The sequence below is a fragment of the Lycium barbarum genome, chromosome 10, assembly GCF_019175385.1.
Source record: "Lycium barbarum isolate Lr01 chromosome 10, ASM1917538v2, whole genome shotgun sequence".
NCBI classification, from domain to species: domain Eukaryota; kingdom Viridiplantae; phylum Streptophyta; class Magnoliopsida; order Solanales; family Solanaceae; genus Lycium; species Lycium barbarum.
In genome coordinates, this window is record NC_083346.1 from 94,568,915 (window position 1) to 94,587,320 (window position 18,406).

Here is an 18,406-nt window from a genome sequence, read left to right on the forward strand (position 1 = left end):
AGAACATAAGCAGATAAGCAAGGAATAAGACAATATAATAACAACCAAGTATCCGTCATCGCCTAGTGAGCATCTAAACCCAAATACGTCAAGTCCGAATATATCCGATCCAATCCAATCATCAAGCATTCCAATCACCAAATATCTCAATCAAGTCATAATGTTATGCAGTGCAATAATGATATGAATGCAATGCAATGCCATGCAAATGAGGTGTACACATGTACTCCGGACGGAAATATTGAAGTCTCGGTAGCATAACCCAGCGTGACCCGCGAAGTCTAAGTGCCACCCGTCTCAGATCTTTGCCCAATAGACAGACAGGACCTTGGCTTATTGCTCACAGGGGGAGTCTCACCAGTACCACCCTGAGGGACCCGCGGAGTCCATGCACTAACAACAATTCTAGAATATCATCAGAATCGGCCATGCAACAACGATGTCGGAGTAGATCATCGGACATCGGCCATCTCACAATCACTCAAGTAAAAGAGTCTGTCAAATATCAGTTTCATACAATCAGCAATTCCGGAATTGATCTTCGGACATCATCCTTCTCACAATCACTCAAGTAAAAGAGTTTATCAAATATCAACTTCATACAATTAACGATTCCGGAATTGATATTCGGACATTGAACTTTTCACAATCACTCAAGCAAAGAGTTTATTAAAATGTCAGTTTCACTCCATCAACGATACCGGATCATCACCGGGCATCGGCTTTGCATCATGAATGAGTGAGAATGTATGCAATGCGTATATCAATCACCAATAATAGAACTCAATATCACAAGTACCAATAACAGGGTACGTCAACAATGTATCATATCACAATACCAATAGTGGTATGCCAACAATACATCAATATCACAAGTACCAACGATGGGTACACCAACAATGTATCCAAGTACAAATACCAACAACGAGTATATCAATTCTACCTTAATCACGATAATAACACAGATTCCAAGATCTACCAACTACTCATGGCATCAAACCATCAAAAGCGAACAATCAAAGCACACATAACGGGGTGGCTAGTCCCAACACACAACAGGGCCCAACCTAAGGCAATATCCAACCCAACTTCATACCCGAAGGTTCACATGTTGTCTCCGACATTATAATCTAAATATGCGTTTCACTATACGAAGTCTCACCAAAGGTAAGCCATAACCTACCTGGATGGCTGAACCGCAACACCAACAACTCACTCCTTTGCCTTGCCCTTCCGCTGAAGCTCAGAACCAAAGTAGCCTAAGCATAACCGAATTCTATATTAGAAATCACGAAGAATGATACTAATATTGCTACTATTTCATTTTGGTCAATTCTAACCCTAGCAATTGGGAAAACAGGCTCACAAGAGCAAAACGGGAAATTCGCGAGCAAACTTCCAAATTAAGTACTAGGGAATCGTAATCCCACCATTAATTGTTGATTTAGCTCAAGGATTAGCCTAATTTCTGATTTCAAGCAAAACCCCAAATTGGGTATAAACCCTAAGTCTTTGATTCCGAAATTCAACGTTAAAAGTGGAAGATGTATGTTTAATAAGCTTAGATCAGTCACTATTTAGCATAATCATCACCAATTTATCCTTAATAATAATGTAGGGAAAATGTTCTTCCAAAATCCTCTTTCAAATTCCATCTCTAAGGGATTGTTAAAGGGAAGGGGGAAGTCTAAGATGATTGTGATTAAGGAAGAGTAAAGGATTAGGCAAGGTTTACCTTCAAGAATTTCTCCAAGTTATCTCCAAGAACTGTCTCCTCAAGCCCAAATATCAAGATAGGAAATAATGAGGGCCTAAGACCTATTTAAGACACTTTTAATGAAAAATAACTGCCCGACACTGCCATGGCGGTCGAGATGCCGGTACAGCGGCACCGCTATGGGTGCTACGAAACCGCCAAAACGGTATGGCCAACAATATACATGGCCTCCCCAGCGGTCAACACACCGCAATAACAGCGCCGCCATTGCGGGCACCAGACACCAGAATCCCCCCATTTTTCTAAGTCATCAATCGAAATCCTGGTTTATTCCCGAGGCCATCTACTCACAGACCAAACACCCAGACTCACATAAAAATACGCTGCAAATACGTTCGTGGTCTCGAAACTTCCAACGGGGGTCTCGTTGACCGAGTCAACCCCCGATGACTTAATTCCAATTTCCCATCCTAAGTCCCGAATTGCATCAGAATGCATTGGGAACTGAACCAAATACACATACAAGTTCTAAATGATCGTCCGGACCGCTCGAAATCGACGAAATTTTGAAATAGGTCCGTTTATTCAAAAGTTAACTTTGAGTCAACCATTTTTCACTTTAAGCCTATGTTTTCACCAAAGTTGCCCGAATTTGCTCTAGACACCTCGGGAAGCATGTCAACAGTCCCCTCGGGTCAAAAGTGAGCTAATTAATGCTCGCGTGCAAGTGAAAACACCGAAGAGACTGTAACGACCAAACGGGTCGTTACACTTAAACTGAGCAAAATAAAAGAAAAAGTAATAATAAGATAGATTGTTACCTTTTTTATGCTCAGCCGATTCAAGAATGAACTTGGAAACCTCTTGTGCTCGCAATCCAAACTCAGACCACACAAGAAAAAAAGAGAAATCAAATTTTTAAACTCAGAAACCCAACCTTTAAAGCTAAGTAAATTTTTTTAATTGAGACCCTACTTTTGAGTATAAATCCTCAAAATATGGGTTTCTAGGTGTATCTCCGTCTCTGTCTGTGTGTCCTTTTTTTCTTTTTTTTTTTGCAAAGCTTGATAGAACCCCAAAATGAGAGAAAAAACCCAACTTCTCGATGTGGTACTCGTTTGATTTTTGTAAAATTTCACTTGTTTTCAAAATGAACAAACAGGATTGAAACAAAGTAACAACGAACGGTTCGATTTGAGCCGATTTTCTTCGATCCATTCGGTTCCCAACGAACCAATGGGCATCGAGGATTTCAAGGTGCATGACCAATTTGCACGCAAAGTAAAAATGAAAATGATGAAAAGAAAGGGATGGTTGTACCTCTAAGCGTGTTTGGATGGGATTTGGTCGAGGAAAATTCGTGAAAAGGACGAAGTAATAAATGTTTCGTCCTTTTTCTGCCATAGCGACGCCTGTACACACCTACCTCCTCTGTAAGTATGCTTAAATGGTGATGGGACAGAAGGGAAAGGGAAGAGACAAGAAGGCGGCGCTAGGGTTATGGAAACCCTAGCCGCAACAAATAAAATGACATCTTAGGGGTCTTATTTGGCTGAAGGCTCAGCTATATATACTTTCCTCCGTTGGGCCGAGTCTGGGTCATTTGGGCTTAGGCTCGGACAAAATAAAAAAAGAGGAGAAAGGGGCCCTTTTACATGTATATACACACAATGTATACATATACGTATATATATAGTGTATATATATGTATAAAGGGCAAAACAGGCAATTTAATAAAAAGGGCAAAACTAAAAGGGTTGAGTATTAACCACAATATTTCAAATATAACCAAATTAAGACATAATTAAACGATTAAACCATTAACAAGATGATTTTGCAATAATGACCTTAATTGTGTTGAACCATGGATTGGTTATTTCAATTATGGCCATAATAAAAATAATTAAGGCAATTAAAGGCTAGTTTTGCAATAATGACACCGATTGACTAAAACAATGAAAATTGGCTATTTTAGTAAGGCCAGAATTAAACTTAACAATTGATTATTTCAATTGTAGCCACTGTTAGCCATATATTAAATAATTTATGGAATTTAACCATAATTAAAGACTTGATTAATTATGATTAATTCTAATAACTTGTACAAATGCATATTGAATATGTAAAATTAAGAATTGAGGGGAAAAATGATTAATTCATTCAATTAATCAGATGCCTTGAATCAATCGGAGTGAAATGCCTGTTAATTGACTTTATGATAATCTTATCAATTAAATAGACAATTGTTTCAAATTACTCTTTCTTGAAAATACGTAAATTATTTTCCAAATGATTCATAATTTTATCAGTTATTTTACTAAATAAAAATGGCTAAATTTTATCAAAATAATTTTATAAAATAATGTTGATATATAGAAAATACACACTTCACTCCGTTTGATATCCAAAGGTTCTGAATGATTAAAATAAATTATGGAAGGTAAAAAATTAGGTGTCAACAACTGCCCCTTCGGTGTTCGGGGATGGCGAGACCATCCCTAGGCAACAAAATTTGACTAATCCTGATTTTTTACTAACCCATCTCCATATTACCCCCTTGTTTTTATGCAATTTTCAAAATATATGCCCGGACCCTGGTTTCTGGGTTTCCTACATATCTCAGGTTATATGAGAATTCAGGCCGCTTGTAGTTCGACTCAGTTAATACTTTAAGTGATTTGAGGGAAAGTGTCGAGATTCCTCAGTGTTGAGATTTCTCTAGACGGCTGTTGGAATGTGACCGACTCTCTAGTCTTGAGTCGCCTACATATCCCTAGCTTCGGGGAATCAGGTCATATGTAGTTCGAATCGCTGGAGAAGGGTATATCCCTTATGCGGGAGTACCCTCAGATTTCCCAGCGTGTATCCGACCGGTTGCGATTTTTGATAAAGAACGCAAATAACAGATAAAATTGTGGCTGAGTCTGAGATCGGATGGCTTCCAAATCCTGGCCGGAGAGCTTGACTCTCATGGGCACCCTATCTTGACCGGCTGCGTAAGAAAAAGTTCCACATTTTCTCTACAGATATGTGGTCTGGTCTTGATCAACCAGCTCCTCGGTGGATGCCAACCTGCTTTCGTTTACTGAGTAGTATCGTGGTAGGTCTCCTGGCCTTATTCCGTGTTACCACACCTGTGTGGCTTTCCGGATGTATTTCTTTGTCTTTGTGTGGTGCTCCTCTGGCACTGGTTTTCTTGGACCACTTGCGGCATGTATGCTTGTACGAAAATGGCCTCTTCCGGCACACATAATCCTATCATCATTCGTGTTGGTTTCACCACCTGCATGCTGTATGTTTCTTGTTTTGCCACCCTTGCGCGGCTTTCTAACGACACTTGTCTCTTTGATATTTGTTGTGTTTTCTTGGCCACTTGCGGTCTGTTTGTTATGAAATGGCCTCTTGCGGCAGTGTCTTTATTTTGAATGAATGAATGGCCCTCTTGGCATTGTTTGTTTAAATGAATGGCCCTCTACGTATCGTTTGTATGAATGAAATGGCCCTCTTGGAGTTGTTGGTTTGTATGAATGACCCTTTCGGTAATGTTTGTATGAATGACCCTCTTGGCAATATTTGTATGAATGGCCCTCTTGGAAATATTTGTATGAATGGCCCTCTTGGCAATGTTTGTATGAATGACCCTCTTGGCAATGTTTGTACGAATGAACATCTTGGCAATATTTGCATGAATGATACGACCCTTGTGGCTAGATTGTCTTTCTTTTGTCCGTACGGTGGGCTGTGACCCTTGTGGTCGGATATGCCTTCTCTATCTTTGTCATGATCCTCTTGGTCGGAAATATCTTTGTCATTCACTCTTTATGACCCTCTAGGTCAGATGTGTCTTTTGTCGTTCATTCTTTTTGACCCTCTTGGTCAGATGTGTCTTTTTCATTCATTCTTTGTGACCCTCTTGGTCGGATTCATTCTTTGTGATCCTCTTGGTCAGATATGTCTTTTGTCTTTTGTTCAGTCGTGTCTTGCTGAGTTAGTCTTTCCCTTTTCGTTATGGGCATGCCAGTTGGTGATGTATCTGCCTCCCTGATTAGTTCGGCAAAACCTGCATCTATAGAAATAAGTTAGTTTCCTAAAAGCCCAGTTAGTGTCGTCGTCCTCTCGTCTGGCATCTTCTTTCGGCTGCCTCTCTGTATCCATTCCTCTTGGAATTGGTATTTTGAGAGATGGTTTTGAAAACGGGATTATGTTAATCGTTGCTTTGAAAATTAAAAGACAAAGTCATAAAATATGCGTTGTTTTCTTTGAAAATCTTTGTTCACATTTTAGATGTCACAACACATATTTTCGATCGAGGTCTTCCGGCCTTCTGGGAGGTCTTGTTGCTGCGTTCCTGGACTGGTGGCATTTTTGAGATCCTTCTCAAAATTTTGCCCCGGTTTCAGGTCTTGTACTGATCGACTCTTGCGTCGTCTTGAGGTTCAAGAATTTTTTAGGCTCTCTAAAAAAATTTGCCCCAGTGTTCGGTCAATTTTTGTCGTCTTCTTTGCTGATTGCTTTGGCGGGAATTTTTGAGTGCCCCAGTGTAGGGTTGGCGTTGGCTGACTCTTGCGTCGCTTCTCGCATTTTGATTTTGGTGCTTCTTCCAAATTCTGCGTCTCTGAGGTTCCCTACAGGTTTCTTTGGCTTTTCTCTTATGACGACTGAGCTCAAAAGCGCCTACGTATCCTGTCGCAGTAGGAAATCAGGTCAAACGTAGTTTAGAATAATATAATTGAGTTATAGTTTTTACTAATAATGCGACTGGGTCCGATACGGACCGCCTATGTATCCCACTGTGGGGAAGTCAGATCATTGCGCAGTTCATATTACATAGGTGATCGTTTTTTCCTATTCTATTGCAATAGTACGATTACAAGCAAAAGGTACGATTATAAGGAAATAATAAATGCAGTTACAAGCAAATAAAATCTTAGACGTAGTATCTCTTGAGTGCGTTTGTATTGATAGCTTTGGGCCATTCTTGTCCGTCCATCTCGACTAGGACGGCTACTCCTGAAAGCACTTTTTCGGACCATGCATAGTCCTTGGCAATTCGGTGCAAATTTGCCCTTGTATTCATCTTGAAAGCATGAGACATTCTCTATCTATATAGTTTTCCATGGCATACCTCCACCTTTATTTTCTCATCTATCATAGCCAGCTGCTCATAGCGGCTATAACCCATTCTTCATCGTCTAGCTCTGCTTCTTGAATGATCCTTAATGAGGGAATTTCTACTTCTGCGGGTATGACCGCTTCTGTACCGTAAACAAGGAGGTAAGAGGTAGCTCCGGTGGATGTCTAGGTTGTGGTCCTGTACCCCAACAAAGCGTATGGAAATTGCTCGTGCCAGTTCTTGTAGTTGTCGATCATTTTTGGCAGGATTCTTTTAATGTTCTTGTTGGCAGCCTCTACGGCTCCGTTCATCTGTGGTCAGTAGGCAGTAGAATTTTTGTGGGTTACCTTGAATTGCTCACAGCTGTCTTTCATCAGATGGCTGTTCAGGTTGACTCCATTGTCTGTAATGACAGACTCGGGCACACCGAAGCGGCATATGAGATTGTTCTTGACGAAGTCAGCCACGACTTTTTTGGTCACCGACTTGTGAGAAGTTGCTTCTACCCACTTGGTGAAGTAGTCGATGGCGACTAAAATAAAGCGATGTCCATTGGATGCCGATGGTTCGATGGGTCCGATGACGTCCATCCCCCATGCCACGAACGGCTAAGGTGAACTCCTGCATACAGTTCTGTTAGAGGAACCTTGATCAGATCTTCGTGTATGTGACATTGATGGAATTTTGGCACAAATTTGCAGAAATCATGCTCCATGGTCATCCAGTAGTATCCTGTCCTCAAGATCTTTTTGGTCGGGATGAATCAATTCATGTGAGGCCCGCATGTCCCTGTGTGTATCTCTTTCAGCAATTTCGTGGCCTCTTCGGCGTCCACACATCTGAGTAGACCGAGGTCGGGTGTCCTCTTGTATAATACTTCTTTGTTCAGTAATAAAGCATTGGCTAACCTCCTGATGGTTTTCCGTTGATTTCCCGAACTTTCTGGGGAGGGGGGATATTCTCCTTTTTCAGGTACACTTTGATGACAACGTACCATGGTTCACCGTCTGGCTCTGCCTCGACGTGAGCGCAGTGAGCTTATTCTTCTTTAAAAGAGATCTCCAGCGGATCAATGTGAGTACTCTCGGGGTGATGAATCATGGAGGCTATCGTAGCCAAAGCATCAGTGAGCTCGTTCTGAGCCATCGGAGTGTGTTTGAAGTCTATGCTTTCGAATTTCTTGCATAGTCTTTGTACCAAATTTACATATGGCAGTATCGTGTCATTTTTGGTAGCCCAACTTCCTTTCACTTGATTGATGAGCAAATTGAAATCTCCGATTACTAACAACTCTCGTATATTCATGTCCAGTGCCATTCTCTACATGCTTCGTATTCAGTCGCATTGTTGGTACACCTGAAGTTGAGTTTTGCGGCCATCAGATAGTGTTATCGTGTTTCTGATATCAACACTGCTTCGGTGCCAGAACTTTTGTAGTTGACTGCTCCTTCAAAGAACATTCTCCATCCTGAGTATGGCTCGACCACCTCTTCTTCCATTGCCATCATTTCTTCATCCGGGAAGAAAGTCAGTAATGGTTCGAGTTCGTTATCGACGGGACATTCTGCCAGTAGGTCGGCCAGGGCTTGTCCTTTGACTGCCTTTTGCGCTACGTACACAATTTCAAATTCGCTTAGTAGCATCTGCCATTTAGCTAGCTTTCCAACAGGCATCGGCTGTCGAAAGATATACCTTAATGGATCCATTCTGGAGATGAGGTGATTTGTAAACACCGATAAGTAATGTCTTAATTTTTGGGCGGCTCACGTCAGGGCGCAACACGTTTTCTCTACGAGTGTGTATCTTGACTCGTAAGGTGTGAACTTCTTGCTCAGGTAATAAATGACATGTTCCTTCTTGCCTTCTTCGTCATGTTGGGCGAGCATACACCCAAAAGCGTTCTCTGATACTGACAGGTATAGCAGCAGTGGGCTCCCTGTCCTGGGTGACACTAAGATGGGAGGATTGGAAAGGTATTGCTTGATCTTATCAAATGCCTCTTGGCATTTCTCTATCCATTTTGTGGGAGCGTTTTTCTTGAGTAGTTTAAGGATTGGTTCCATAATCACAGTTGACTGGGCAATGAATCGCCCAATATAGTTCAGCCTTCCCAAGAAGCTCCTGGCTTCTTTCTTGGTTCTGGGAGGCGAAAATGTCTAGATTGCCTTGATTTTGGTAGGGTTTAGTTCAATACCCCTTCAGCTAATGATGAACCCTAAGAGTTAACCCGCAGGCACTCCAAACGCGCACTTTGCCGGGTTGAGTTTTAGATTGAACCTGCGAAGTCTGTCGAAGAACTTACGCAAGTGGATAGTATGTTCTGAACTTTCTCTTGACTTTCTGATAACATCGTCTACGTAGAATTCGATCTCTCGATGTATCATATCATGAAAAAAGGTAGTCATTGCTCTCATATATGTGGCGCCCGCGTTATTGAAGCCAAACGACATTACCTTGTAGTGATAGACCCCCCAAGGAGTGATGAAAGTTGTCTTTTTAGCGTCTTCTTTGCTCATGAGTATTTGCTGGTACCCAACGAAACAATCCACAAACAACTGCAGCTCATGATTGGCACAATTGTCAATGAGAATATGGATGTTCGGAAAGGGAAAGTCATAATTGTTAATGAGAATATGGATGTTCGAAAGGGGAAAGTTAATGTTTTGGACAGGCCCGGTTGAGATCACGGTAATCCACACAGATCTAAATTTTTTTGTCTTTCTTGGGTACTGGCACTATGTTTTCCAACAAGGTGGGGTAGGACGTTACCTCCACTATTCCAGATTTGATTTGTTTCTCCACTTCGTCTTTATCCTGATACTCATGTCTGGTTTGAATGTCCTAGTCCTTTGTTTGACCGAAGCAAATCCCTCCTTGATGGGTAACATGTGAGTCACTATCTCAGTGCTCAATCCCGATATATTGGCATATGACCAGGCGAAGACATCCATATATTCCTTTAACAATGCTATGAGCTCTTATTTTCGAGGCGCCTCCAAGTGCGCGCTAATTCGGGTTTCTTTGACATTCTCTTCATCACCGAGGTTGATCATCTCGGTTTCGTCCATGTTCGGCTTCTTCTTGTTTTCCAAATCTTCCAATTCTTCTACCAGGCCTCCTGGCATCATTATCTCCTCGTCGTATTCCTCGTAATCTTGTTTATCATTTTTTTCGTTCGTTTCTCGACATGTCATGACATTTTCTATTGTCTTATCGTTATTATTATTACTGAAAAAGTGAGGCAAAGTAAAGTTAGGTTTTATTGTTGTTCATTATGCATGGTTTATAAAGAATGTTTGTTACGTAAATCGAGGCTTTCATTAATTCAAAAGTAATTGATTACACACTGCGGTCCTGGTCCAGAACAACATCAAACTATTCCCATTTTTTAACATTACGGAGTAAATTTAGAAAGGGTGATTATTCAGGCCTTGACCAATGTCACCGGTTTCAGCAAAACGATTTAAAAAAGCCCATCTTTTTACCAAGGAGCCAAGAGGGGAATGGATGTCCAATTGTCCAAGCGTTCTCTCGGCCTCAGGCTGTGTATGGTAGGTGCCTCCTGACATCCTTCGATAATGGTGCAACACTCTTCCTCTTGGAACAGCAGCCCCAGGCTCTTATCAGCTTCTTCGTCATTCTGCATCGGCACCCGCTTGGGAAATAACTGGTATAGCCTCGGAATCGACCGAGGCAATCCTTTATTTTTTGAGTCCCTTTTGGTGGCTTTTCTGCCCTCGCTCCTGCTAGGAATATACCCCAGACCAAAGTGATAATTTTTCCTTGGTATTGGCACAGTATCTGCTATGCCATCCAAATCTTTTCCCAGGCCCTTCCCTGGTTCGAATCCATTTCTCAACATTGTGGAGGCAATCATTCTGTAGACTGCGCTTTAGCTTATGATTTCTTCTGTTTCATCTATTGCTCCAACATATCCTACCACGTGGAAGTCTGATCCTTTTGGACTCCCTTTAATCACTGGCACCGGGTTGTACGGGTATTTTTGCACATCCTTCTCAGCTCCAATCACAATTTCTTAGCCTTGCCATTCAAACTTCATTGCCTGGTGCAGTGTTAATGGTACCGCACCGGCAGAATGTATCCATGGCCTTCCCAGGAGTAGATTGTAGTTGGCGGTGATTGTCATGACTTGAAATTCAGCTGTAAAAGAGACGGGTCCCATCTGGATGTAGAGATCCACTTCGCCCATAGAATCACACTGAGATCCATCGAATACTGTAACATTGGTCTCGCTTTGGCGGGTTTTGCCTATGTCGTAACCAAGCTGGGTCAGCGTGGTCAGGGGACAGACATTGAGTCTTGCCCCATTGTCGACAAGCACTCTTTTGATCACTTTGTCACGGTACTCTAAAGTAATGTAGAGAGATTCGTTGTGGGTAGTTCCTTCAGTTGGTAATTCTTCTTTGGAGAAGTACATTTTGTGTTCTCCGATGACGTGGGCCACTAGTCCGGCCAAATCTTCACTGTCGGTGCCCTCTGGCACATGTGTGTCATCAAGTACTTTTATGAGAGCATGCCTGTAAGGCAGCAAACTGACCAGAAGGGATAACATTGATATCTGAGCGGGTGTCTTTTTCAGATGCTCGACAATGGAGTAGTATTTCGGCTGCATACGTCGCTAGAAGTCTTCCGCTTCTCCTTCAGTGATTGTTTTCCTTTGATTGTTTTCTTTTCTTGCGGCATTCTGAGCCAATTCTTCGGGAGCATAGCATCTTCCTGAACGAGTCAGGCCTTGTGCCATGGCTGCTTGCACCATGATTGGTTCCTGGTGAGCAGGTACTGTCTGTTGTGTCGCCTGATCCACCACTGGTACTGGGACTAGGGTTTTGAAAATTAGCTTAGTTTAGGGAATTCCCAGTGTTGGAAGCAAGACTTTGAAACTGGTACGCTCTTGAAGCGTGAGGGAGGCTACTGTCTGTTTAATAGACTTGACTGTTCTGGGGATCAATGCTCTGCAGGCTACCCAGTCTTCGTTCTTTTCAATCATGTAGACCTCGTTATTTCTATGATTTGGTAACGGGTTCGTGTTTACATTGGGAGGTGCGGTTTCCAGGACGATCTCTCTCTTTTGTCTATCAAATCTTGAATCTTGTGTTTGAGATTTATGCAATCTTCGGTGCTGTGTCCATTGCCTCCTGAGTGATAGGCACATTTTTGATCGGCTCTGTAGAACCTGTTTTCGGGCTGAACCAGCTTAGGAGGGACTTTCTGGATGAAGCCTGCGACATGTAACCTTTCAAAGAGTTGAGCCCTTGGTTCGAGCAACGTTGCAAACGCTCTTGCTGGTTCTCTCTCGAAAGCAGGGCGTGGAGCATTATATGCCGGGGATGGTGGTTGATTTGAGTAGTTTGGAGGTGGATGGTTTTGGTAGCTCTGTGGTGGGTCGTTTTGTGGTGGTCGGTAAGTAGGAATAGGTACTCGGACGCTTGGTGGAGTCGAGTATCGTGGCACAGTAGTTGTAAAGAATGATTGTGCATAAAATATAGGCACATGGGCTGTAAGGAGAAGTTGGGTAATTAACAGGAGGTGGAGTTTGGTGAGAAGATTGTGGTTCTTCCAGTCTTTTGGTATCTGGGTTCGGAGTGTGGGACATGCTTGCCACGTCCTCTTTCTTTTTGCGGAAAACTTCTGCAACAGCTTGACCAGATGCTTCGTTGAAGATGCTTATGATCTTACCAAACTTGATGCCATCTTCTATAGCCTCTCCCATCTTAACCAATTCAGCAAATGGCCTTCCGACTATGGATAACATTCTATCGTAGAAATCTGATTCTTGGGACCAGGTAAACATAGAGACCAATTCCCCTTCACACATTGGCAGCTGCACATGGGCTGCTTCGGCCCTCCATCGGTTGGTTAATTCTCTATAGTTCTCAGTGGATTTCTGTTTCACTTTCTCAAGATAGTATTGGTCTGGCACCGTTTCGAAATTGAATCGAAACCTTCCCATGAAGGCCTTTTCCATGTCTTCCCAAGTGAGCCGACAACGCATGTCTTGGGTTGCAAACCATTCAGCGGCGTCGCTCGTTATACTTCAGCTGAATAGGCGCATGATTAGAGATTCGTTCTTTTTGACACCAACCAACTGGTCGAAGTGGGAACGGAGGCGTGCTTTGGGATTCCCTATCCTGTTGAACATCTCGAATTTCGGGATCTTGAATCCTTCTAGTAGGTCTAAGTCTGGGTGCATGCACAGATCATCGTATCTCAATCCCGTGGGCCTTCTTGTGACCCTATTGGACCTCTCCAGTAATTCTTCCATTTTTCTCTCTATGTCCTGCTCACGCTTATCGTGTTCGGCCCTCCATGCCTTCTCAATTTCCTCACAGTGGTCCAGTTCTTTGTGTCCTGGAAAGGATTCATTTGGAGCGTTGGCAGCATAGAAGGACACTGTTTGACGAGTAGGGTGGCCTGGTGGGACGGACGTGGTTTTCCCGGTTGGCAAAGTTGAAACATATGGTCGACTTGCCGGATCGATGAACACCGGCTGAGGAGCTTGATATGAGGGTACCGAATGAGTGGTTCTCGGGATTTGGGTATATTTGACTGGAGGTGGTGTGCGGTAAGAAGTGCCGATGTGATGTGGGTCAGCTGGATTTAGTAGAGGTGGGATAGTACCTGGTGGGTAGACGGGGAAGTGCTCAAGTATTAGAGAGCTGAGTGAGGGGAAAGGAGGAGGAGGCCTCCTTCCTTCGGCAGAAATATCCTTGTTGGCGTCGGCTGTTTCACCCTTAGCAATCTTATCTTGGAGGGCCGTGATGGCACTTATTAATGTTGCAATTACGTCCTCTTGAGGTGATACCTCTTGGGGGTCCTGGGTATCTCCTTCGTGGAGAACAAGCTCATTCCTTCCGTCATCTGGTATACCAGTCATTGTTTCTTTCCCTTTGTCGTCGTTCGAGAGTGATTCCAACGCGACTTTTGATCTTGTGAAGTATGTCAGTTTTCATTTCTAGACTAATCGTCCTTGTTCTATAAGAAATAAAAATAAGTCAAAGACAGGTAAAGTTAGTTCCAGAAAATAATGTAAAAAGAAATATATCATATGTGCTGTATTTGAAAACACATGTAGCACACAAAGTCCTGTATTAAAGCCCGAATAACTAATTGATCCTTTGTTCTAAAGATTCGGATGTTATGGGCCTTTTGTGTTTGTGTGGATCTTAGTCCGATGGGCCTTGAGGTTGACTTACTTTGGCAAATCTTTCTTCTTTTATAAAACAACCAGGGAGAGGATTATAATTAATATCATATAGGGGCCGAGTTTTACGTATCCCTCCGGGGGAAATTAGGCCCTATCATAGTTCAGCTTACAAAGAAGGATATATGTTTCCTAAATATACTTTAGGCTAAATCTGAACTAAGACATCCCAGACCAGGCCCGATAAGGGTTTCCCATGTATCCCTACATAGGGACATCAGGTTGACGTCGTTCCTTACATACTTAAAGAGAGGGGGTAACTTCTTTGTGCAAAAAGTGGGGGACATCTAATATCTACCCAAAAACGTAGCTCTGCGAGTTACTGTCCTTACGAACTCGCTCTCCCATGTTTTCTGTCACGACCCAACCCCGTGGGCCGCGACTGGTGCCCTATTTGGATACCCAAACCCATTCGCTTACCAAACCGATATATCAAAGACTTATTCAAATTTAACATACGCTATTTTGAAAAGATACCGAAAACAGACGTCATCTTAAGCGGTCACTTGTAACAGAAATGTCATACCAAAAGCCGGCAAGCTGGCGGAATACACATCGCCCGAATATACATACATATACAAACATGTGGGGCCGTTTTGGCCATAATAGCAAACAGGACCGCTTAAGGCATAAGTCACGGACATAATCGAACAAACATGACCCATGACCCACATATATGTCTACAGGCCTCTACAAATCATAACAGAAACATATGACGGGACAGGGCCCCGCCGTACCCCCAAACAGTCATATATACAGAAATATGTATCGCAAAAGATATGTACCAAAATATGAGCTCCGGATCAAAGGAAGTACTCCAAATAGCAGAATAAGTGTCCTACACTGGCGGGTCACCAGAACGAACGTCTGTACCTGCGGGCATGGAACGCAGCCCCCGAAGAAAGGGGGTCAGTACGAAATATGTACTGAGTATGTAAAGCATGAAATACAGTAATCCGAGTCATAACTGAAGTGAGAGGTACAGAAAGTGGATATAGAATTAGTATATCAAAACCTGTGCTGAAAATATAAATAATGTAAATAAAAATCATGCATAGGGCTCAGGAACGTGGTCGCCACTCCGACGCTGGCGCCACAACACATCATACTCTAGAAAGTTTCAAATCTCCGTACAATCCCCGAACATATCGTATCATCATAACATATCACAACATCAGAACAAATCATATGCCATATCACATCATAACGCCGTATATAAGCGGTACCCGGCCCTATGGCGAGGAACTCGGGAACCGTAACACATCATACTGCCGAATGTAACATAGTGCGCACGATCACAAAACCGGCCCGGGATCCGGCGAACGATATCATAGTAGTATGCACGAGCGGAGTAGTGAGGAAACCATATGCATATAAGTACATAAATAAATTTCAAAACTCGATGGACAAGTATATTTACCGACATCTGAAGGCTCAAAAATAAGATTCCGGTCAATCAGAATTAGTATAAGAAAGTTACGAGCTTTTGAAGTACAGAACCTTCTAAAAATATTTCATAAGCCATACTTGGAAATTCAAGTACCATTCATATTAGAAAACTTCCGAACATCATTATGGATCAAATATTCATATTAGGAAACTTTCGAATAACATTATGGATCAAATCAAATGGAGACTTTTGGACCATATTTACGTACCAAAATATTCATCAAAGACTTAGTCCTCTCGATTTTTCCTTCGAACAACATTCGGAAACATAACAACTAGAGTCTTCGAATATCACAAATATGTATCAAGCCATATGAAATAGCTCATGGAAGTCAAAGATGTTAGTCATCCTAGTGGCTCTAAGAGTAGGATTTTCTTTATAAGCATACATATACATTTTTGTTCATTTCAAAAGGGTCATGCCAAAAGAAGGAAAGGAAGGCTTTACATACCTCGATTGCTCGCTAACCAAATCCCGACTCAAGTCTCGGGCTCTCCAATATCTACAATAACGTTATCAATTACCAAACATTAGCTACAAGTACTTAGAAACCCAATTCTAACTAGTACTTGTCTACAGAAATTTCGGCAGCATCTCCCCTGTAAATTCAACATCCCCGAGAATTTAACTCCGCCAAATTCATCAACAACCATACCAACAATACCAACAACCATACCAATTACATCAAGAATAAATTTAAAGCGCATTCTAATATTAGTAACCTTTAATCCCTACGTAGCTTATCACATTCAATTCAACTACAAATTTTCAAGCCAATATCAACGCTCACATATTCATTACTAATCCAAGATCATTCAAACACAATTCAAGAACATTTCAAACAATTTACATAATATTCAAACAATTCCACTAACACCATATTCCATCCGAAACTTCTACAAATGCAACGAAACTGCGACGACGCATTTTCTTCTTTCAAATTCATAAACTACAACAACAATTCATACGTTAGCAATGTTATTCCCGCAAATACAAGAACTACATTAATGACCATGGTGGCTTCCAAAACAGCCCACAATCATCATAACTTCAACTCGAATCACCAAATTCTCATTTTCATCATAGAATACATATCAACAACAACCAAATTACTACATAAAAATTAGTTCATCTTCCCTACACTACACTCACATACACGGCCACATACACTCACACATACCCACACGGCCCACACACAACATACGACATTTCCATGATTTTCATTCAATTCTACTCACTACAACATATATATACGCCTTCCATAACATAAAAAAGGATAGAATTCTTACCTTTTCTTTAATTTTCCACTTGCCACCAAAGTGGTTTTCTTGCCTAAATAATTATACTACGTTGAAGAGGGTCTTGAACTTAGTAGGAATTCAAGAAGAAATAAATTTTTGGATCAAAGATTGGAAGCTTCAATTTTTTTCTCTCTTTTGCTTGTTGGCCGAATTTCCCTTCTTTTTTTTGCTCTCAACTTTTGTCTTCTTGAAAGTTCTTGAATAATGAATAATTTGTGGCCCCTTTTTCCTTTTATTACATGGGCTTGGGCCATTTTTTTTCCATGGCCGGCCACCCCATAGATTTGGGCCTCTCCTTTTTTTTCCCTAGCCCATTTACTTTGGTTAATATTTTGTAAGTCACGAAACTAATTTCCGAAATTCCAATTTTGCCCTTAGCCTTCCTCGATATTTCCGCATCAATATTTTTCATGAACAACATATATATTAAATAAAATCAAAATATTGCCTTATCTCTTACTAGTCACAATTATTTCAAATTTTCCGAATATGCGAAATACGGGATATAACATTCTCCCCCCCTTTAGAATATTCGTCCTCGAATGTTAAATTGGCCTTATAGGGTCTTACAAGCAATTCGAGGGAGTTTCGTTTTTATGGGCTGCACATATAAATCATTTACCCATCAATATAACTAATTAAAAAAAAATAGATTACCTGTAGGCATAGGAAACAAGTGAGGATACTTCTTCTTCATCTCGTCCTCCGCTTCCCAGGTCATTTCTTCTCTGTTATTGTTTCGCCACAAGACTTTAATAGAAGGCACATCTTTGGTGCGCAGTCTCCTCACCTGACGATCCAAAATAGCTACAGGTCGTTCTTCATAGGACAGTTCCTCTGTTACCTGGATATCCTCTATAGGAAATATTCTGGAAGGATCACCAATACACTTACAGAGCATTAATACATGAAATACCGGATGTACTGCTTCCAGATCGGATGGTAAGTCTAGCTCGTAAGCGACCTTGCCTATCTTTCGAACAATCTGATAAGGCCCAATATATCTCGGACTGAGCTTTCCTTTTCTGCCGAATCTCATCACACCCTTCATAGGAGACACTTTCAGAAATACCCAGTCACCAATCTGGAACTCTAAAGGTCGACGTCGTTTATCTGCGTATGATTTCTATCGACTTTGGGCTGCTAATAACCGCTCCCGAATAAGTTTCACCTTATCGACTGCTTGCTGGATCATATCTGGACCAATCAATTTAGTTTCACCCACATCGAACCAACCAATCGGAGATCTGCATTTTCTACCATATAAGGCTTCATACAGCGCCATCTGAATGTTGGAATGATAACTATTATTATAAGCAAATTCAATCAGCGGCAAATGATCATCCCAACTACCTCTGAAATCAATAACACAGGCCCGTAGCATATCTTCCAGCGTCTGAATAGTGCGCTCGGCTTGTCCATCAGACTGAGGATGAAATGCTGTGCTAAGACTCACCTGGGTCCCTAATCCGTCCTGAAACGATCTCCAGAAGTTAGCTGTAAACTGTGCACCTCTGTTGGATATAATAGATGTAGGAACTCCGTGAAGCCTTACTATCTCTTTAATATACAACTGGGCATAATCCTCAGCGAATAAGTGGTC